This window comes from Filicampus tigris, chromosome 2 (assembly GCF_054856515.1).
Source record: "Filicampus tigris isolate MCC_2025a chromosome 2, RoL_Ftig_1.0, whole genome shotgun sequence".
Taxonomy (NCBI): Eukaryota; Metazoa; Chordata; class Actinopteri; order Syngnathiformes; family Syngnathidae; genus Filicampus; species Filicampus tigris.
In genome coordinates, this window is record NC_141218.1 from 37,450,878 (window position 1) to 37,474,151 (window position 23,274).

General features: G+C 43.1%; 1 pseudogene; it reads right to left on the reverse strand.

Moving 5' to 3' along the window:
• Window positions 1-20,488: 20,488 nt before the first annotated feature.
• LOC147152374 (uncharacterized) lies at window positions 20,489-22,169 on the reverse strand (annotated as a pseudogene).
• Window positions 22,170-23,274: the final 1,105 nt, after the last annotated feature.

Consider the following 23,274-nt stretch of genomic DNA (forward strand, 5'->3'; position numbering starts at 1 on the left):
CCAGTGGTAGCAAGACAGCAAGCATAAAAAAAATTGGCTGCTCCACAGGAGGCAAATAAAAATTGGCATCCACAAAATCACATTCAAAAAAATCTTACCCTTTAAGATATACATGAAGAAATTGATACTCAGTTTCTTTCAAGTTTCAGGGGGAAAAAAAGATAGTTCCTTTAATAGCTACCCACCCTACTATCCCCACATGTGGAGAGCCCTTCGGCAGGAGCTGATGGGATACAAAAGGCGACATTTTTAGCTTTACCTATTAGTAACACATCAATGTACACCCACCCCTGAGGCAATGACCCTTAACCTCAGATATCCAGCAGGAGGTGGAAGATCAGACTGCCGATAAGAAAGAGCCTATACTTATCTGCAGAAAGTTCACCAATAGATGGAAGGCAGGGAAGCTGCCAATGCTTTTTCACAAGGCATTTCTGGGTTTATCATAAAAGTAAAAGATGAAAGACAGCACAGTTGCCAGAATAAAATATCAATAGTGTGTAGCTCAGTAAAAAAAGCAGGAATTCAATGCAAAGTTTTACAATTAAGTGGAAATTATTTCAGAAGCAGGGCCACTGCTCCCTTTACGTAGGCCACCATCGTCCATGGGGGCACATCAACGAGTGTGCACGTCATGCGTGCACAGGCTCAATGAGTAACGAAATACATATAACCGGTGTTACATATTCAGGATACAAAAAAAACTGTATTCCATTACCTGCCCGAAAAAAACAATCAAATTGCAGGTACATTTAATAAAAATGTGAATTATTTTACAGAATTACATTTTTAATGTAGGGAGTCTAGTCCTCGCTGCTCTCAAAACTTGTTGGCCAAACAAGATTTTGCAAGTTAAGTGGACAACTTGTTACAATACATCTCAATGGTCATCCGACATATAGGTTTTTATTGGTCAACAAATGATGGAGACATGTCAGGGCTTGCTGGATAAGTACTGATTTTAGCGCGGTCAGTTTAAAAAATGATTAGAAGGGAATGGATGGTGACTGTTTTGGATAATGTTCACTGCAGAACTTACTCATTTTAGATAATATTTACAACGACACGTGTGAACTGTCGAAATCATCCAGGCTGCTTGTTACCATGGCAGTAGAGCTACACTCTCAACTTGTAAGTAAATACATGCATATTAAACAGCTGTAAGACAAAAAAGACAAGAAAAATATATAAAAATAAACATTGTATTGACTTTTATTTTTTAATTTACTTTTTTTTCTCGACATATCTAGTTTTGGAGTAATCCAAAATTAATTAAATGCATTCAAGTTACATTAATATTATGGCACTTGGATTCCCCCCCTCACACACGCACAAAAACATTTGGGCCACGAAAAATTGTTATATCGGGCTGGTTTAGGGAGCTCCCAAAGGGGTAGCAGAAGTGATAAGAAGTGATCATGTTCTTCTTGTTGCCTGAACCTACAAAAGTTTATGTTGACTGACAGCAGTTTTTTTTCATTTGTTAAGTTTTTTTTTAAACAAGGGGAACCCTGGAATTTACGGATCAATGTTTTTTTCCTGGGGCGTGGCCATGCCCAGCCCGAAAGGACAACGTGCGGCCCCCTTCCCATGGGATCACAACTGTGGGGTGGGGGAGGCGGCCTAAGAGGGTCAAGTGCAGTGTGAGCTGGGTGGTGGGAGAAGGCAGGAACGTTGATAGTCCGATCGCCGGTTACAGAAGCTGTCTCTAGGGACATAATTGTCACCTCTCTGGCAGGGAAAGAGCCAGAGTTGGTGTGCAAAGTCGAGAAGTTCCGTCTAGGTATTGTAAGGCTCGCGTGTTCTTGTTTTTATTGTTATTTTCTACACTTGATAGTTTCAGCTCCACTTACAGTAACAACCCAAAATGTAGCTGTCATCTTATGCTGTCTCTGTGTGACAACATGAAAGCATTATGTTGGCAACATTATGCTCTTGACAATACACTGGTATTTCAGAATCTGAGGTTTGTGGTGGAGTTGCAGGGCTGGGTGGAGGTGTGTGGCAGGGGTGTAGCCATCATATCAGAAATGGGCTGGGAGTTTGGGGTAAATTGTTGAGGACTAAGCCAACATTTAGGATTGTTAAAATATTTAAAAAAAAACAAATCCTCTGACAGATTCTGAAAATGTGGGGTGGGGAATTTTATTTGTGTTATTCAACTGCTGTGAAACAATTATTAAATAACATTATACTGTAATTCACAGCTCCCTCTCATTCAAGTAATCGGTATTACATCTCACAAATACAGTGAATAGTTGTAGTATTTGAATGGGTGTTTGTCTATGTGTGCCCTATGATTAGCCTTCAACAAGTTCAGGGTGTAGTGTACCCAGCTGACCGTAGTATGACATTCACACAGAGAAATCAAATGTCTGTACCAGGCTATGCTGGTAAAAAAATAAATAGTCAAACTAAGCAATCTTATTTTATTTCTCTGTGGAAAGTATCAAAATGTTTTGTCCAAGTTAAATTTTTAATCACAGTCTACATAATGATAAAAGAATGCATTAAAAATGGCCCAATAATAAAATGTAACATCTAATCATTACAATTTTTTTGTTTGAGAGGAATCATTCTATTGTATTCACTCGCTGGCAACAGTGCTAACCACTCTTTCTGCACGTCACCATTGCCACTCTCTGCTTTCCGTAGCTATAATTGCATCCAGACTGTTATGTCCCCACACTGTTGATGCAGGTTTTTGTGTTCATGTATGTGGGGCAGCTGTCAAGCTCAGTGAGATACTGTACATCTGTTCATCAGTTTCCCTCAGATGTTCATAGATAAGATATACAGATATGTATATGTATAAGATATGTAGGGCCCTTCTCACTCACAGACATTATCACATCTGATCTTTTCACTTAACAGTCAGCAAAAGAAAGACAGATTTACTTTCCAAAAGGAGACTCTCTGAAGACTCAGTCTTTGCATGGTAGTTTGGCAAGCTGGTAAACGAGACATTATTACTTCTGAAACCATACTTTCCCTTCTCCTCCCCACACCGAAAACATGCCAAGCAACATCTCCCTTCTCTTACACAATTACCTTTCAAAATCCCAGAAGATACTTCAAAAGACCATAGAGACCTTGGTCTGCATCAGCATTTGCACTTCCTTGCATCAGCTCAAATATAAACACACCGTGTAGAGGAAGCGAAGGAGGTGGAGGGATTCATTGGGGCATGTTGTCACAAACACTGTCATGTGGCTTAGAGATCCCATCATCCCTTGGGGTGGAGTTATTGACTGTCACACCTGACGCTTCTTGCTGCAGTCTGATGTGAATTCGTCTGTTAAAATCTAAATAACATTACTGCATTTTTTCATATTCGTTGAGTTGTTTACTGTTTTTGTTTACAATAAGGATAAAAATAAATAAATAATGAGATCCAATAATGTGTCCTTTGGGCACAAAATAAATCATAAGCGGGAGCTGGCATCTTGATTGTAAGATTTCTTGTGCAGTAATTTTATGCATTATGTTAACTTGTTATATATGCATTGATCCTCTTAAAGGGCAGCATGAGGGGCAGTGATTATCAGATAAGCCTCACGGTCAAGAGGTTCTGGGTTTGAATCTCGGCACAAGCCCTCCTGTGTGGAGTCTGCATGTTATTCACGTGCTTGTGTCTGTTTTTTCTATGCACTGTACTGCACCTTCTACTACTACTTTTGAAATCAGAGAAAAGAAGGGATTGGTAACAAAAAATGCTTTTAATATTTCAGCATTTTTAAAAGTGAAGACAATTTACTATTTTGTTTTTTGAAAAGAAACATGAATTGCATATGCAGTAATTAGCTTTCGCAGGCCACATAAAATGTGGTGGGCCAGCGCTGGCCCTACAGGCCTTGAGTTTGACACCTCTGTTTTAAACAGTTCAGGGTCAACATCTGTCACTCAAAGTCCATAGGGATTATTGGGTATGTGGTATTGAAAATGGATGATAGATGATCTGGTTAATAGCTGTCTTAACAGGCAGGCTAATCGGAAAAACTGTAAATGTATGTCAAAAGAACGAGACAGATTGTATTCAAAAGGGTACTGAAATCCCAAATCAACTTTTTTGCGGGTAAACTGCATGCACTGGTGTTTACTAATGCTGTCTCCATGTCCTGGTCATTATTTTGACATTTTAGTGCATATTTGTTGAACTCTTGAATTTGGTTGAAAACCGTGTGTCAGGGGTGTCAAACTCCAGTCCTCGGGGGCCGCCCTCCTGCATGTCTTAGAGGTTTCCTCGTCCAACACACCTGATTCAAACGATCGGGATCAGGATCAGGCTCCTGCAGAACTTGCTGATGAGCTGATCATTTGAAACAGGTGTGTTGCAGCAGGGAGAGATGGAAAACCGGCAGGACAGCGGCCCTCGAGGACCGGAGTTCGACACCCCTGGTCTATGTGGAGACATCTTCAGTTTAAACATTGTGATGTGAATTTGGCTTTCTGTCCTCTGATTGGACGAGCAGGGAAACCTGACGCCAAATCCAGAATTATGACTTGGCATGACAAGCGGCTTTGTCTCATACACGCCTCCACTGCGAGTTGGTGTTGAAATAGTAGTGTTTGCAAACATCCATCCATTATCTATACCGCTTATCCTCACAAGGGTCGCGGGCGTGCTGGAGCCTATCCTACCTGTCTTAGGGAAGTAGGGGGGCGACACCCCGAATTGGTTGCCAGCCAATCAGGGCACACAGAGACAAATAAACATTCCACACTCACAATCATACCTAGGGGCGATTTAGAGTGTCCAATCAACCTACCATGCATTTTTGGAATGTGTGAGGAAACCGGAGTACACGGAGAAAACCCATGCAGGCACGGGGAGAACACGCAAACTCCACACAGGGAGGCCGTAGCCGGGATCGAACCCACGACCTCTGAACTGTGAGGCGGACGTGCTAACCCGTCGCCTCTTTGCAAACATTTTTGTCAATTTTCAGGTTAGGTAGTTATTAGAATAGCATTTGGTTAGTTTATTTAGCATTGCTTGTTGTAGTATAGAAATTATTTAGGTCATAGTTTGTCACTGCTGCCGTCAATCACAGCCAGATCACGGCTAACCCTCTCCCATCTCGCATGTCCAGTGGTCCTCCAGGCAATGCCCCCTTTCAGCGCCATTTTCAAATATTTGTGAGGAGTGAAGCAACAATCCGGTAGGGGGGTGAGTACCCCTTTAATTAAAATCTTGTCATATGAGCTCATGATTTGCTCACTACTGCATATAAAGTGGGAGATCCTTGATAAATATTTTCATTACAAATGATGGAATCCCACTGGGTTTCTCAGAAGAACTTCTCACTGGTCTTGTGATCCTTGAAACAATAATCTTCACTGGGAGACTGGACATTTCTAAAAGTGCTGCACATTCGAGCTGTGGAAATTTCCACAAGTAGCTTGATTTTCAAGTTAATATTTAGAGTCACTAATGATAAGTAATCAACTACTGAGCGACAAATATTGCATTGAAAGGAGAACATGAATTTTGTTGAAGCATTACAATAAAATATATTGACAGATGAAAGTATTTTTATCTTGTTTTAATTAGAAGCATTTGGAATAACCAAAAAGTTGTTGGAACTGTAAATAAAGATCAAAAAGTAACGTGTAAAGGTATCACAACCCTTCAGCGGCTTCGCCTGAAGATGCAAACTGACCATCAGCAAGAATAGTCCTTATATGTATGACCTACTAATACCCACACCTTTCCATGAATGGGGTCAAAGATAACCCCATTTTCCTAAAAATGTGCATTCTGCTTATCGCCTTCCGTTGTGCAGCCGGGCTACCCTTCCGCCCTCTGTCTATCTGCCTTTTTGTCAAGCCGGAACATATAATAATCACCTAGAGGTCGGTCTGTCTATCATTTTAAACGGGCTTCCATTAGCTTTTCCGTCGACCAAGTTCAACCTTCAACACCCCCACCGAAAGCCTATGGCGATGTTGGAACAAAATACTTCGGGCTTCTCTGAAGTGACCGGTATGACAGTGTTTTTGATGACATTACCATGATTGTAGGCTATTAAAAAATGTCAAACAATAGTGTTCTGATTGTGAATATCAGATTTATTGTAAGTAACATGCTCTACAAGTTGTTTTACAAGCAACCTCTAGCTAACTATGTAACAGTACCGTATTTTCCAGACTATAACTCGCTCCAGCCATAAAATGCAGAATAAAGAAGAAAAAAAACATATATAGGTCGCGCTGGAGAATAAGTCGCATTTTTGGAGGAAATTAATTGTGCTAGTACACCATTTCCACCGAACTACAATGGTAACATTTATCTAACATTCACACATATAGCATACAAGAAAGTTACGGTAAAATAACTTTAAACTCACCAAAAAGGTTGTAGATCGATTAAATAAGTCTTTTATTTATCCCTGACCATGTAGAATGTTTCCAAGTCTCCAAAAGTATTTATGTATTGTGGCTGATGCAAGACCCCAGCCAGAGTCTTAAAGCAACATTACACAATTAGTATAGATGTATATTGATAGACAGTTAAATTGTCGTTATCTACTATTTTAATTACTTATTTATCAAAATGTTAGATTTTAACCGTTTACATTATTCATGCATTTTAATAGCTTTTAGGATTTATCTTTATGTTTCTTAATGTGGGTTACAATAAGATGTGAAATGTTATACACTATACATGTTATTCTGCCCGTTGTCAATATGTAATGCAGGTTTATATGCAGCCTTTGAGGCAGTTTCAGGCAGTTTCAGGAAGTGGGTTGCCTCTCTGGCTAGGAAAGCTGTATGTACATGAAATTCACTCTGCTTATACACAGTACTCAGTACTCACAATACTGCTATTTTCACTCATGGACTTCACTCATGAAGTTCACACCACACAAAAATGAAATCTTTATGTTTCAACACAGGATAGGCACCTCCCTTCAGTTGAGAGTGAGGAGTTGGCAGATTGATGGAAACGTTTTGCACTGAAATGCATTATGTGATAATGTAATCATGTAAATAAAGTAATGTTTTGATCCCACAATGTCGTCATTTTACACATCACTTCAGGACAGTGACGAGCAGTCTGCATGCGTGGGACTGTTCTGGCACCTCAAATTTACACTTAATGCTGTTTTAAAAGGGATGAAAATAAAATCAAATATGACCACTGTTCACCTTGCATGAAAGGATGATTGTTCGTCAAAGCTGGGCATTGCCTAACCGCCACCGCGTTCCGTCCTGCATATTTAATCGATCACGTGGTCATGGTCCATCCCTCGTTGGTGACAACCAGTCTGCGTTGAGAATGTAATCTTCACGTCACAAGCAGGCACTGCACAAGCAGGCACGCCCCAAAACAAAGAAAAAATATCAAACAAAAACAACAGACACACACCACGGGCGGAGCCACGGCTGAGCCTGGGTGTGCACAGGCCCACCCAGATTGTCAGACTGCCCACCGAGTGAGATTCATGGAAAAATATATACTTTTAAATTGTTTGTAAATTATTTTGAAATTATTTTATAATTTGTGTTTCGTTGTTTTTTTTTATTGTATTGAATATTAAGAACGGCGTAGTTGTGGTTGTCTAAGGAAGATTTGAACTTCATATTATTCAGTTTGTCATTTGATTTGAATATACAATGTGTCGTGACAGGAGGATTTCAGTGAGGGAAATATTCAGGCCCACCCACTAGCCACGTTCTGGCTCCGCCCGTGACACACACACGCACAGCGTGGTGATCGGTGAAATAAAATCAATATGGGGCACATGTCATTGCGTCTCTGGGACCACAAGTTACACAACACAGTTTTATTGTTTCCTTACTCGGCCACGTGTCAGGAGTGTGGTACCTGCGTGTGATGTGGTACAGGCTAAGTACGTTCTCAACGTTGTTTGGCTGACACGGACCGACTGGGACCACATGGGTAGATTAAATATGCAGATGGGAAATAGGTGATGCCCAGCTCTGTTGTTGGTGATTGTGCTTCTAACCAGGCCCATAATGCAAGCAGCGCATATTTGGAGTAACGCAAATATTGGACAGTATGTATAAAGCGTTTATGTGTTCTTTATGTTCTACGTTGAGTGCAAAAAAAAAAAAGGTGTTGAACCATAAAATCATTTTTGTTTTCTTTGTGTGGACAAATACATTTGACATACGGTCAAATATCCATGATAAAATATCAAGAGACCCTCTGGGCACAGGCCACACCAAAAGGCAAATAATTTTGTGACACAATTGTCTTCGAATCGAATTTCCCATTGCGGTAATTTGACCGTGCCCTGCGATTGGCTGGCAACCAATTCAGGGTGTACCCCGCCTACTGCCCGACGACAGCTGGGATAGGCTCCAGCATGCCCGGGACCCTTGTGAGGATAACTGGTTAGGTTAATGGATGGATGATAACCTGACATCCTGCCTGGTCCCGGTGCCAAAGACCCCCTACCCGAAGGAGAAGGCGGGGAGCACTGTGAGGATCATGTTCTTTGATTTCTCCAGTGTTTTTAACACCATCCAGCCCACCCTATTGGGAGACAAGCTGGAGTGGGCGGGATTGGCCCACCACCTCACCACATGGATCCAGGACTACGTCACAAACCGGCCACATTATGTGAGGACACAGGACTGTGTGTCTGACCTGCTCCTCTGCAGCACGGGGGCCTAGCAGGGAACTGTCTTGGCTCCCTTCCTGTTCACCCTCTACACCTCGGACTTCAACTACAGCACCCCTACCTGTCACCTGCAGAAGTTCTCTAAAGACTCTGCAATTGTCGGCCTCATCACAGGCGGAGATGATCGGGAGTACAGAGAACTTACTCAGGGTTTTGTGGACTGGTGCCAGCAGAACCGCCTCCTGATCAATGCGGGGAAATCCAAAGAAATAGTGGTGGATTTCTGTAGGCGCCATCACTCTGCACCTGCACCAGTGAATATCCGGGGAACAGATGTTGAGAGAGTCTCAACTTACAAGTACCTGGGTGTTCATCTGAACAATAAACTGGACTGGAGCGACAACACCCTCTATAGGAAGAGTCAGAGCAGACACTTCCTACTCAGGAGACTGAGGTCTTTTGGGGTTCAGGGGACACTCCTCAGGAACTTTTATGACTCGGTGGTTGCATTGGTCATTTTCCAGGGAGTGGCCTCCTGGGCAGTCGGCGTAACGGCCCGGGACAAGAAGCGGCTGGACAAACTGGTCAGGAGGGCCGGGCTGCTCCCTGGACTCAGTGGGGGACAGGAGGATGATGGCCAAGCTGTCATCAATGCTGGACAACCCGCCCCACCCCCTCCAGGGCACCCTAACAGCACGCCACAGCTCCTTCAGTGACAGACTGTTACACCCTCGCTGTGTAAAGGAGAGATTCCGCCACTCCTTCTTGCCTGCTGCTGTCATAATCTTTAACAAGAACATTGTGTAGTCTCTACAAACCGGCGGACATTAGTGCAATTGTGCAGTCCTGCACCTGAGCTTATATCGTGCAATACTCAACATTCCCCACTACTGTTGGTCTAGTTTTATTTTCATCCAATGCTGTTCCTTATATTTCACTGCAGCACTATCACTTACTTAGAGTATTTTCCTCTGTAATATGTAAAGGCTAAAATGAGTATTTCTTCATACTTTATATGTTGATGTATATTGGTGTGTATATACACATAGTTACTGCGTATATTTACATAGGTTTGATTTTGAATGTTTGCCGTTAATGTTATACATTAATGGCTACATTATGCCGCCGTCTCTGTGTGACCTATATCTTTGCTGTTGTAACACTGAAAATTTCCCCACTGTGGGACCGGCAAGATTTTAAAATTGTCGGCTGGAGAAATTTTGTGGGTTTTTTAAGGGTGAATCAGTTGAATATTTAGGCAGTAGGAATTGTGGGTGTGTTGAAAAGCTTTACTAGTGTGAGTTGAATGAGATGAATGTTGTGAATTTCAAATTAGAATGGTGTAAATTTGAAATGTTGAATGTGCCATTGGAAATGAATGTTTTTTGGGAGAGTGAAAAAAGTGAGATTGTGAAAAATTTGAAAAGTTGTGAAACAAGAAAAAAATGTTACCCTGAATGTTTTGAAACTTGAAGTCAATCGGATGAAAAATGTGGAAGGAGACACGCGCCGAAAAAGTGGTCGGAATAAAATAGAATAATAAGTTTAAAGAATAGGAATAACATATGTGTGAAGGGCAGCACGGTGGTCGACTGGTTAGCAGATCGTGGGTTCGATCCCGGCTCCGGCCTCCCTGTGTGGAGTTTGCATGTTCTCCCTGTGCCTGCGTGGGTTTCCTTCGGGTACTCCGGTTTCCTCCCACATTCCAAAAACATGCATGGTAAGTTGATTGGACTCTCTAAATTGCCCCTTGGTGTGATTGTGAGTGCGGATGTTTGTCTTTGTGTGCCCTGCGATTGGCTGGCAACCAATTCTACCTAATTCTAACTAATGTCTAGCCATTCATATAGATTTAGATCCTTCAAATTCAGTAAACTCGCACTCCACAACAGCAATTGCCCATGTTGAATCAGTTAAGGCTGCCCAGATGGTAATTTTCCCCCCTCCTTTCTTTATTCAGGTCCGCCAACAGGAGAATTTACGTTTCAGCCAACAGGTGGCCCAAATTTGATAATTTCCCATTGCACACAAGAGCTCTTGCAATCATGTGTGTTATGATACCGTGTCTGGGTTTGGCTCATTCCCTCCTTGATGTGGCTAGTCGCTTTGTCCTTTATTTGGTCACAAAGGGTTGGGTGTGTTTTTTCTGTGTGTAAGCTACTCACTCACATGTTGTGAGAACATTTTGCCTTCCACTCTGAATTTATGCATATAAAGATTTGTACTTTTCCATTTTTGTCTCCTGTCTACTTTTGGTCCAATTCCTTGCTCCACCCGTGACAATGTGCCTGGTTGAAACTCACTTATCTATCAATGGATTTTCACTATTTGCAGGCCAGCCCTATCCCTATACTCCAAAAAGAGCGGGGTTCCCCTGTATACACATTTTTATTATCACAATATGTATTTTTATTTTGTCTTCATTAGCATATTTTGTATTAGAGTAATCCAAAAGTAATTAAACGTATTTGAGTTACATTAATATTACATTACTTGAATTACATTAACTACATTTTTTAATAGGTAACTTTGGCTTTGGCTTGAGCTGGTGAGAAGGATGCACTACCCCCATATGCACAAAGAAGGTGCATGGTTACAGATACATGCTAGAAGATGATGCAAATGTAAGTATTAGGAAGGATATACTGTTTGACTTTTAGATTATGTGTAACTTGACGGGTGCTTATCTTAACATGACACACCAATGGGCAGTGGGACAACTATTGCATGCAATTACATCACCATGTGTTGTCAAGGTGAAAGAGAGGGAAAGAGAAGGTTTAGTGCCTCACCATGTTCTGTACTCACAGCCCTCTGAGAATCTGTTAAGATTTTAACGCCCTTGAAGAGTCCGCTTGTTAGAATATGTATATATATATATATATATATATATATATATATACATATATATGTGGTTAGCACGTCTGCCTCACATTTCAGAGGTTGTGGGTTCGATCCCGGCACCGGCCTCCCTGTGTGGAATTTGCATGTTCTCCCCATGCCTGTGTGGGTTTTCCGAGTACTACGGTTTCCTCCCACATTCCAAAAACATGCTTGGTAGGTTAATTGGACTCTAAATTGCCCCTAGGTGTGATTGTGAGTGCGGATGTTTGTCTCTGTGTGCCCCTGCGATTGGCTGGCAACCAATTCAGGGTGTCCCCCTTGTGAGGATAAGCGGTATCGATAATGGATGGATGGATATATACACAGGATGTTTGAGATGATTTGACAGTATGAAAAATACTTATTGATCTAAGATAACGAGGAAGTTTAATCCAGTCTCATGATCTTTAAACTTCAAAGCATGCCGACCAGGGGTGGAGCCAGAACGTGGCTAATGGGTGGGCCTGGGAAAATCAGGGTGGGCCTAGATATTTTTCTCACTTCGCACAATCCTCCTGTCCCGACACATCGTATATTCAAATAAAATGGCAAACTGAATAATATGAAGTTCAGATCTTCCTTAGACAACCACAATCATGCCATTCTTAATATTCTATTTTAAAAAAAAACAACAAATTATTTCATAATTTACTAAAAATATGAAAGTATATATTTTTCCATGAATCTCACTGGGTTGGCTGTCTGTCAATGTGGGTGGGCAGGCCCACCCATGGCTACGCCCCTGATGCCGACTAATTTCTTTTCCAATTCTTGGTGTGAAAAAAAAAGATCAGTATGCCTCAAGCGATGCTGTGAAATTAAAGGAATTAAGAATTGTTTTAAATATGGAGGAAAATTGAAATAAATACATTTAAAAAGTAAATAACCAATTAAATGTCCTTCTGACCTTGGAAGCTAGCCACTTCAGGAATTCATATATTGCACAATAATGAGTCCTATATGGACAACTCAGAACAAATCTACAAATGCTATTATGCAAAGTGTTCAGGGGGTGAAGATGTGTTTCTGGGGTGTTACTATACATCACATCGGCATAATCAAACATTTGCAACAATTGTGTCACAATTCTCTTTCATACTTGCAAATTAAAACATTCAACAGAACGACATAGTGACTTCAAACAAGTATAGATTTTATTTGAAATTGAGTTAATAGAAGGTTTGAAAGATAAGTGAGAATCTAATCAAAGGCCTAAATATTTAAATTCATCCACTTTTCCTGTTAATGTACTATCACAGAAATAATAATAATTCCAATTATGTGTTAAAAACAAAGAATTTGGTCGTGTGCAAAACAACATGATGCCTGATTACTTCTTGTTTAAAAGAAGCTTACTATTAGAGAACCATTGTTGGGCCTGATTAAAATCAAATTGTAATGATTGTTGAATTTGTACGATATTCGAACTCGCGCAATATATTACTGCATCATTAGCATATAGCTCATTGATGAAAATAGATAATAGAAGGGGACCTAGCATTGAACCTAGGTCATATTTGAACGCACTTCTCATTCAATTCGTTTTCTTTATTTTCATGACTATTTATATTGTAGATTCTCACTAAAGGCATCAAAACTATGAATGAACACGTGGACTGAACAAAAAAAAGGTGAAATAACTGGAAACATATTTTATTTTCTAGTTTCCTCAAAATAGCCACCCTTAGCTCTGATTATTGCTTTGAGCACTCTTGCCATTCTCTCGATTCAGTCAGCTTCAAGAGGTAGTCACCTGAAATGGTTTTCCAACAGTCTTGAAGGAGTTCCCAGAGATGTTTAGCACGTGTTGGCACATTTGCCTTCACTCTGCGGTCCAGCTCACCCCAAACCATTTTGATTGGGTTCAAAACATGTTTTCAGTTATTTCACCTTTTTACATAACTCTACATGTAGAGTTATCATCATAGTTTTGATGCCTTCAGTGAGAATCTACAATATAAACACAATGCACAGCAGGAATACAAGAATACACCACACAATAGCTTAGGTGTTAACATTAAGGGATATCTTCTTTCTTTTCCTGTATTTCATATAGATTTTCACTCTTCACAAACTGCTGTCAGGTATAAAGTACACAATTTCCCCACAACACCATTCATGCATACCATGCAAGGCCAAACAAGAATTGGGTAGAATAACAATCAGCCACTTTAAGAATAAGAATTTATCAACTGAAAGTATTGACGCTTGGATTCAAAGTTAGAGAAAAAAATTCTCCTTTAGATCAAACTTCCGCAAGATGTAGCATCTGGAGGTGATGTGTGTGTGACACACCAGTGCAAAGTGTGGGTACAGTTTGCCCAAGACACGACACATTACATGCAAGCTGTGCTGTGATGTCCATGTTCCAGTGAAGGCTCTCATCAACTTACTCACTGCCTTCTCATTGACTGTAACTCGGTCTGACGCAGCAGCATTCTTATTGATTGTATGTATTGCTTTACTAATTAAAGCTCCCTCAGTGAAAAATCTGTAATACCCTGGTAATTGATACAAGGGAAATTAGCTCCCTACTAAAAAGCAACACCACAACTTTATTGCTTACAAATCATTACTATATAGTAGCTGACAAGTGATTCTATTATGATGATGAATCACATTAATGGAGGGGTGAAGGCTTCGCCTGGTATTAGACTGTAATGAACCCAGGCTGCTAAGGGAATGAAACAGACGAGGTCTGGCAAAACTGCAGGGTTCTGGGGGGAAAGTATGTGAAGGAGTTTGAGGAAGGTCACTGGATAGCTCAGGCCCTGTGATTGGAGCTATTCTGCAGGCTTAATGGTTGAGTGAGTGTGAGAAGGAAGCCCTCCATCAGCAGCCCAAGGACAAATTTCACAAGTCTCAGCAAAAAGTATATCACAAACCAAAGACCTTCAGCCAAGGATACACTGCAAGGACTGCCTCTACATATTCCTTGTGTGGTAGAATTGGAGGATGACCAGTTGACAAAGTGACAGAAACACATGCAGCCAAACATATTGCCGGAACGAAGATAAGTAGGCATAAGGGGGAGGGGTTTAAAAAAAATGGTTTTGCCGCATGAATCCCCAACAGCAAACTCCATCAACTCCCCTCTTGGTTCCTAAGAATTGTGTTGCAATGTCAGAGAAAGACACCCAAGAGGGAATTCACAGTCTTATATGCCAAATAGCTTAGTTTCAAATGGGGGAAGCAACAATTACACATCTGAGAGTTAATGTCCCTTTAATTAACCAATTGAGGGAATTGGATAAATTCACTATAGTATTACATTCAAATACACAACATTCATCTGACAGATTTCTTCTTGTTTAGTTTTTTTCCCTGGCCCCCTAAAAGACATCTAACATTCTAATGTACTAAATGTTATCAGCCTGTCCATTTTAATTTGGGTCCTGCCTTGTTTACTTTCTCAGCGGTCTTCTGTGAAGTGTGAGCTTTTTAAATCGATATCCTTATGTACTCAAATAATATCAATATGTCCATTTTGATTTGGGTTGTGCTTTCTTTACTTTCTTCAGCAGTCTTCTGTGAAGCGTGAGTAAGGTTTTTAAATCTGATCAATTAAGTGATTCAGCTACAAAATGCACAGCATCCAAGACCCCTTCTGTCTGTGGTTAGCCTGCTGCATGACACAAGCACACAGACATTAGGGACTACTCATGTTCTGGACTGCCTTCATAGTCTAAGGACGAGTACAAACGGGACAAAGCGATGGAAGAGATCGCTTTTACCTTCTCTCAACAAGATGTGTAAATCGGTCGCCATCTTGAATGGTCACATGATTCCAACGCAGCTTTTAAGCAGCTATGCCAACGGGGGCCTACTGTGCGAAAGACAACACCATCGGCTCTCGGGAGCCATCCCTGCTCGGAGCCGATGGCGCCACGTGTGTGCCGGGCTTAAGCAGTTTTTGGTTTTTTTTTTACGTGCATGGATTTAAGTGAGTTGCTCTTCCACATAATCTGCCATCCAGGCTCTCAGCATGCTTGACTGCACTTAAGTCGGTCAACTGCGTATAAAGGCTTATTTATATTCCTGCGGGCAACATGCGTGCACACGTCACAGTGGCAATGCCGCGCACAGTTTGCCTTTATACTCGTGCGCAACCCACACGTGTTTTTTAAAAATGTGTTGCAGTTTCACTCCAAGTCAAGGGGGTCGCTACGGCTGGTATTAGCTGGGACACCACATAGTGAAAGTTCCTCTGCAATTCTGGCCGGGTTTTTACTGATGAGCAATGTATTAAGCAACAGCATCAAACAATGGATATTGTGCCTGCTAGAACAAATGTATACCTGTCAGGTTGTACTTTTTGGCGTCATTTGTACAGTTCAAAACACCTTTTCAAACATGTATGCCGTACATCGTGAATCTGTACGGCCAATGTCAATTTGATCATGTTTACTTTTTTTTTTTTTTTTTTTAATGCCACCATATCTTTCTTTTTTGATGGAGTTGTACTCCGTTGCTACCGCCATTTGAAAACTGTCGTCTGCTTGCTCACGATATTCTCACTCTCATGGCTCACGATATTCTCGCGAGACCTTGATTCCGTCTGCTAAAGCTGATTTCCGATCACGTGACAGCAGCCATTCGAAAAAAAATGCATAATGTGTAAATTTATATACAGATATGTACTGTGCTGGGCAGTCCGTCCCGGGGACGTTCAGTACGGACACTCATTATTGGGGCGGAGGACGGGGGGGTGACACGTTTGAAAAAAAGGGGTGAACTAAAAGCACGGGTGGAAGTGGATTTTAGTCCGGCCCACTAATCGGTCCTCATGCGTGTGACGTGGGCGCGAGGTGGCCAAAGTTCATCTCGACCTACTCGGCGAAAGAATTCCTTTAAACCCCCACATTGGCACGGGCTGCCACATTGCATCACGTGACCGACGCATTGTGCTGTGAGACATGTTGGCGACAGTTCTGCAACACATGACGCACACACGCCAGAAATTGTTGCTGCGTATACGACACTGCACACATTCTCTCTCATGATCGGTCCGTTATGTCAGTGTTTTTCAAACTTTTTTGAGTCAAGGCACATTTATTTCATTGAAAAAATCCCGCGGCACACCAGCAGCTGAAATAGTGAAAAAGAAAGCGTTAGATTGTCTATTTAAGTATTTTTGAACATTAGATTACAACGTCTTGAAAAGGAATTAAATAGAAAAAAGTATTTTATAATGTTTCATTTTGATACTTTCTCAGTGTGAAACATGGCCTGTTTGGATGTGTCACTAATTCGCTTGTCTCTAAACAAAGACAATTTTCTACCTGCTGCTGCTGCTGCTGTCACATGCTGGTATGGAAGAGTACTACAATGTATTAGAGACATGATTACGCTGCCAGGCGCTAGACTGTACAGGCACACAAATTAGAAAATTTCCCACGGCACACCTGACAATGGTGTGCCACGGCACACATTTTGAAGAACACTGCGTTATGTCACATGTTGCGATGATCTACAGTTTCCCCCAGCTCGGGCCGGCAATTTATTTGTTGCCACAGAGGAGAGGATCCACCACGCAGCTTGTTGCTGCTGCGAAGCAAACTAGTTTGGCAGCGGCGCAAGTGTTATGTCACTTATGTGTGTGTAAAGATGCTACACACACACGTACCACCTTCGCCGCCACTTTCCAGTTGTTTTTGCAATACAATTTCCCTTTGTTGTCGCAGGCACAAGATCCATTGTTGTCGCTGTCTTTTTGATCATTGCTCGACAGTAAAAACGCAGACCGGATTTGGCCATAAAAGGCAGAGAAAATTCCGCCCTGCGGTGTCCTCGTCAGTAGCCGTAGCGAAGCCCCCCGACTCGGAATGAAACTGTAACACATTTTCCAAACAACGCGTGTGGGTTGTGCGCGAGTATAAATGCAAACTGCACGCAGCACTGCTGCAGTGATGTGCTTGCAGATGTCGCCCGCGGGATTATAAAGAAGTCTGAAATGGGCAAACGACAAGAATTGCCTCCGAACGCTTCAAATGCACCACTAGTTACCCGCTAGTTACTTGTTTGTAAGCCTCAAAAGTTGTTCTACCTTTTTCGGAGGCCGTGGTATGCCGGGTTATAATTCAAGGTAGAGTTCATTAGGGTTGGGCACCGAGAATCGGCACCGAGTGGAACCGGATCCATCACTCCGGTTCTCCTGGAAGCGTTCAGATTTTAGAATGTCGGTGCTAATTTTTGATTCCTAGTTAGCTGCGCGGAAGAGCTACGAACGAAGTACGACCGATTAAAAAATAAGATAAAATAAATGTGGTGCGTGCTCTGCGTGGAGCCCCGGGCTCCTGCCGCCGAAGCTGCGTCGCAATAGCACGGAAGCTCGCCCCCACTTGAGCTGCCGTAGTCCTCTCGGTCAGCTCCTCCGCTCACTTCGTCCGCGGCGCCGGCGACTCTGGGCATGCGCCCGGCCCTTCCCACGGACCTCCCCAGCAGCCACCGCGGTGGCAGCTGTCGCCCTTCGTGGTGTCGGTGATCCTGCCCGGGCCGGCCAGGCTGGCTCTTTCGGCCGACGCCTAGCCATGGAACTGACGCGATGCAGATTATGACACAAAAGTCAGAATCGGCTAAGTACGTCTACTGGCAACATTGAGCCAACAAGTTCAAAACACAAACGCATACATCCAGCTAATATTTAGCTTATAGCATACGCAGCTGCAGCATATACATAAACACTGTACATACATCATATGTTTACATAGACTGTTTAGATTAGATAGATTTTCCTTGCTTGCCCATAAAATGCAGCGTTGTGTTTATCATATATATTTTCTTTCTAAAGCGAGACAAAGTTAGCCAATCAATTGGTGTTCAGTAGCATGTTTTCAGTGAAGCTGCATTATTGTATTGTCTTGAATTTCTCAAAAATAAAGCTCTTGTGAAAAATAATACTAAATAATAATATAAAAAATGTATTAAAATAAATATACTGGTTAAAAACAGCCCTTTGAATAATCCATGGTAAATTTCACAAATAGTAAAAAGTTCAGGAAATTGAAGAACAGAGAAGTTCATGTGATTTGTCCAAAAATAACTCCTTTTTTTGTTTCGTTAAGAATCGTAATCGAGAATCGTAATCGTCCAAATTCAAACGATGCCCAACCCTAGAGTTCATGCACTTCTTCTGGCGTCTTCCCTACTAAAACAACCGACACGGAAGGAAAGGAACAAGTACTTAAGCAGGATAAAAATAAATATATACTCACAATACAATATTGCAGCATGTTAGAAAGTGACAAATACAAAATGATATATGAAATCCCAAAATTAAGATACAAAAATGAAAATATTAATTGGCAACTAAATCATGTTACACGTGCATTGGGAGCCACGGCGGGAATGCTGTGCTGTGCACATTGCACGTTCGCTCATGCACGGACGGGAGAAGAAAAGGAAGGAGAAGAATGAGATGAAGAAAGAGTGCTGACGTTTGAGCGCGGGAAATTTTAAGCCTGAATACCGCAGCCGCTTCATTTGCGCACATTGGAGAGGGAGAGCTTTGGCTTGGTAGAAGACGACGACTGTCAAAACAAACAAAAAAAAAGTTTCAACATTGCAGTCAAGTGGCTGACACTCCCCTCCGTGCAGTCTGAATGTGTGCAGTGCACAGCGTTAGATCCCGTCGGGGGTCCCAATGGAAGTAAGTAAGCGCAGTTGGTAACTACTAGTGTTTGAAGCATGTCCACAGCGGGTTTGAATAGTAAATTAGCCAGCTAATGAGCTTTAAATAAACCTCTGCCGTTGCCATTAGATGGATGTTTTTTTTTTTTGGTGGGTGGGGGCGGACGTAATGACGGAACCGCTTTAAAAGGACGGGGGGGGGGCGAGGCCGGAATTGTACTCAGGTCACGGACAAAGGACGGAGGACAGACCAGCAAAAAAAGAGTCGAGTGCCTAGCACCTAATATGCGTGCAAATTACAACTTTAGTAAGATTCAGTACACCCTGGGGTTGACAGGTATGACAAACGGACATAGATGACGATGCCTTCAATTGTATATCGAAACCGATCAGGAAGGTAGCAGCGAAGGTGCTATGTGTGCGGGTAGGCTTCTTTAAACACACACACACACACACACACACACACACACACACACACACACCCACACACACAAATGTGACACGCAACGCATCGGTCACGTGATTCAATGCGGCAGTTGTCGCCATGGACTTTTCATGAGACTCAAGTCAATGGCATTGAAATCTGTAAAAAAGATCAATCATGCTTTCAATTTCAAGAGAAAGTACACGTTGACGAAGCGCATGTTTTGTTACTATGTAGGAAATAATTCCAATAAAAGTGAAATAACTGGAACACTATTGTTATGACTGAATGCAGGTACACTGAAAACATTTTTAAATTTACTCAATTATATTTCGTCAAGTGTTTGCACAAAATAAAATCATCTGGTTCCAGATAACCTTTTTAAGTAGATGTATAGTCTACTTAAATTTTTTTATCTGGATTCAGATTATTATATTTCGTGCATGTCACGTTCGACAAAAGCGGATAGGAGAAAATGTGTATCCCAAAAACGCAGAATGAGACAAAACCGTCGGACAGAAAAATATTTAATTACAAAATCCAAAAATGTGTGAACAAAAGACGCTGGCGAAAACCAGGCCAGGGAATATCAAATAGGGAACACAAAACGCTCGCACAAGGCAAGGAAATATTGACAACCGAAAACCAAAACGAGATTGCAAAAAACCCCAATAACACAAAGTGACGAGGAACAAAAACTTTATAAAACAAAACTACCGAAAAAAACGAGAACATGACGTCTAGAAAACAGAGCTTGTGGTGTGAAGCGAGCAAGGTCAATAATCCGACAAGGTAAGGTGGTGAACAGTGTCCTTTTAAACCTAGCTGATTATGATACGCCACAGGTGCGCAGCTGAAGGGAACTCCCCCCACTCCAGCTGGGCTGCAACTAACACATTGCGAAAGAGAGAGAGAGAGACGGAGTGCGCCTAGAGCAAAACATGACAGTACCCCACCCTCAACGAACGCCTCCAGGAGGACCACCCGGCTTCAAGGGATGAGAGGCGTAAAAATCATGGACGAGTGAAGGATCCAAGATCCACGAGCGGGGGCCCCACTGACGTTCCTCCGGGCTGTACCCCTCCCAGTCGACCAAGAACTGAACCACCCTGCCCCTGGAGTCCAAGATCTCATTCACGGTGTAGACGGGCTCACCATCCACAATACGAGGAGGCGGCAGGGGAACGGGGCAAAAGGACAGTCCCCCACCGGCTTGACCAAGGAGACGTGGAACACAGGATGGACCTTGAGCATCGGGGGCAGGCGCAGCCTCACAACGACAGGATTGTTGATCGCCTCGATCTCAAATGGCCCGATGAACTTGGGCCCAAGTTTGCGGGACGTCCCGGCTAGGTTCAGGTCCCGCGTAGACAGCCATACATGCTAACCAGGCAGGTAAGCGGGCCGAGGACATCGGCGCCGGTCAGCAATCACCTTATTACACTCCACTGTCCTGGACAGAGCCGCCTGGGTCTCCCTCCAGACACGCTGGGCCCGCTTCAGGTGGTGCTGGACAGAAGGTAAAGAGACCTGGCGTTCCTGTGACAGAAACAAGGGCGGTTGGAAATTGTAGGCTGCTTCGAACGGCGACCTACCAGTTGCAGATGACACCAGTGTGTTGTGCGAATACTCCACCCAAGGTAAGTACAGGGACCACAATGTGGGTTGATGCAGACAAACACATCGGAGGGCAGCCTCCAACTCCTGGTTGGCGCGCTCACTCTGGCCGTTGGTCTGCGGATGATATACCAATGACAGACTCGCTGACGCCCCAATGGCATGGCAGAATTTCCTCCAGACTCTGGCCACGATCGGACACAATGTCTGTGGGTATTCCATGGAGACGAATAACATGGGTAATCAACAACTTGGCAGTTTCTAGGGAGGAAGGAAGCTTGGCCAGAGCCACGAAATGGGCGAGCTTGGAAAACCGGTCCACCACGGTGAGGATCACCGACTTGCCTTTTGAGACTGGCAGTCCAGTGACAAAGTCCAGAGAAACGTGAGACCACGAGCGCGACTGGGTTGGCAAGGGGTGAAGAAGGCCCGCCGCGGGTTGCTGTGAGGATTTTCCACAGGCGCAGGCCAAACACGCTCCAACAAAATCTGTGACATCTTTTTTCAAGTCCGGCCACCAGAACCTTTGCATGATCATGGCCGAGGTGCGATTAACACCCAGGTGGCATGCCACGTTGGATGAATGTCCCTATAGTAATACCTCCTGCCGAAGTTCGGCCGCCACAAAGAGCCATACACCCCTCCGGAGGACACCCCTCCGGCGCTGGAATGTCACGAGCGGCTTCCGACACCTTCTGTTCAATCGCCCACTGGAGCATTCCCACAATACATGAACCCGGCAAGATTGCCTCGTGCCGCGCCTCATCAACTGCGGGGTCGTGGAGACGCGACAAGGCATCTGGCTTTTGATTGCGAGATCCTTTGCGTTAGGTGAGAATGAAATTGAACCAGGTAAAAAACTGCGCCCACCTGGCTTGACGTGAGTTCAGGCACTTCGCAGAGCGAATGTATTCAAGGTTCTTGTGGTCAGTGAATACGGTGAAAGGTTCCTTGGCACCTTCCAGCCAGTGACGCCATTCTTGAAGGGCTAAGACAATGGCCAGGAGCTCCCGGTTCCCCATGGCTTAGTTGGACTCGGCTGGAGAGAGTTTCCTGGAGAAGACGACGCAGGGATGGAGCCTTTGGTCGACTGGGGCCCGTTGAGAAAGTACCGCCCTTACCCCTGAATCAGAAGCATCAACCTCAACGACAAAAGGGAGATCAAGGGCAGCATGAATAAGCACTGGTGGACTAGTAAATAACTTCTTCAATTCTTTGAACGCTGCATCGGCACCATCGTTCCACTGAAACTGCAGGTTGCTGGGCGTTAAACGAGTTAAAGGGGGTGCGACCAGACTGTAGTTTCTAATAAACCTCCTGTAGAAGTTAGCGAAACCAAGAAATCTCTGTAACTGCTTCCTAGAGGTAGGGGTTGGCCAGTCTAGCATGGTCCGTGTCTTAACCGGATCAGCTCGCAGTTGTCCCTTTCCAATGATAAACCCCAAAAACGGTACCGACTCCACGTGAAATTCGCATTTTTCGGCTTTAACGTACAGTCGATTCTCCAATAACCACTGAAGGACCTTACAGACATGTTGTCTATGTTCCTGAATATCCTTAGAAAAGATCAGAATAACATCTAGATAGACGAAGCAGAAGACATTTAGCATATCTCAGAGGATATCATTGATAAAACTCTGAAAAACAGACGGGGCATTTGTCAGCCCGAATGGCATCACTAAATATTCTAAATGCCCGAGGGGTGTCTTGAACGCCGTCTTCCACTCATCACCTTCTCTGATACGGACCAAATGGTAAGCACTACGCAAGTCTAATTTAGAAAAAATGGTTGCAGACTGCAATGGTGCGGGAGCGGAATCCAACAAGGGAAGTGGGTACTTATTCTTGATCGTGATGTCATTAAGACCTCGATAAGCTACGCACGGTCTTAGTGTCCCGTCTTTTTTATCAATAAAAAAAATAAAAAATAAAAAAATAGCACCCAGTGTTGAAGTGGACGGACGAATGTGGCCCGCTGTCAGTGCACCGGCGATATAATCCCTCAATGCTGCCTGCTCTGGTTGCGACACTTGATAGAAGTGAGAGCTAGGGAGTGCCGAATTAGGCGCAATGTCAATGGCGCAATCATATGGCCGATGTGGCGGTAAGGTTTGTGTAAGGTCCTTA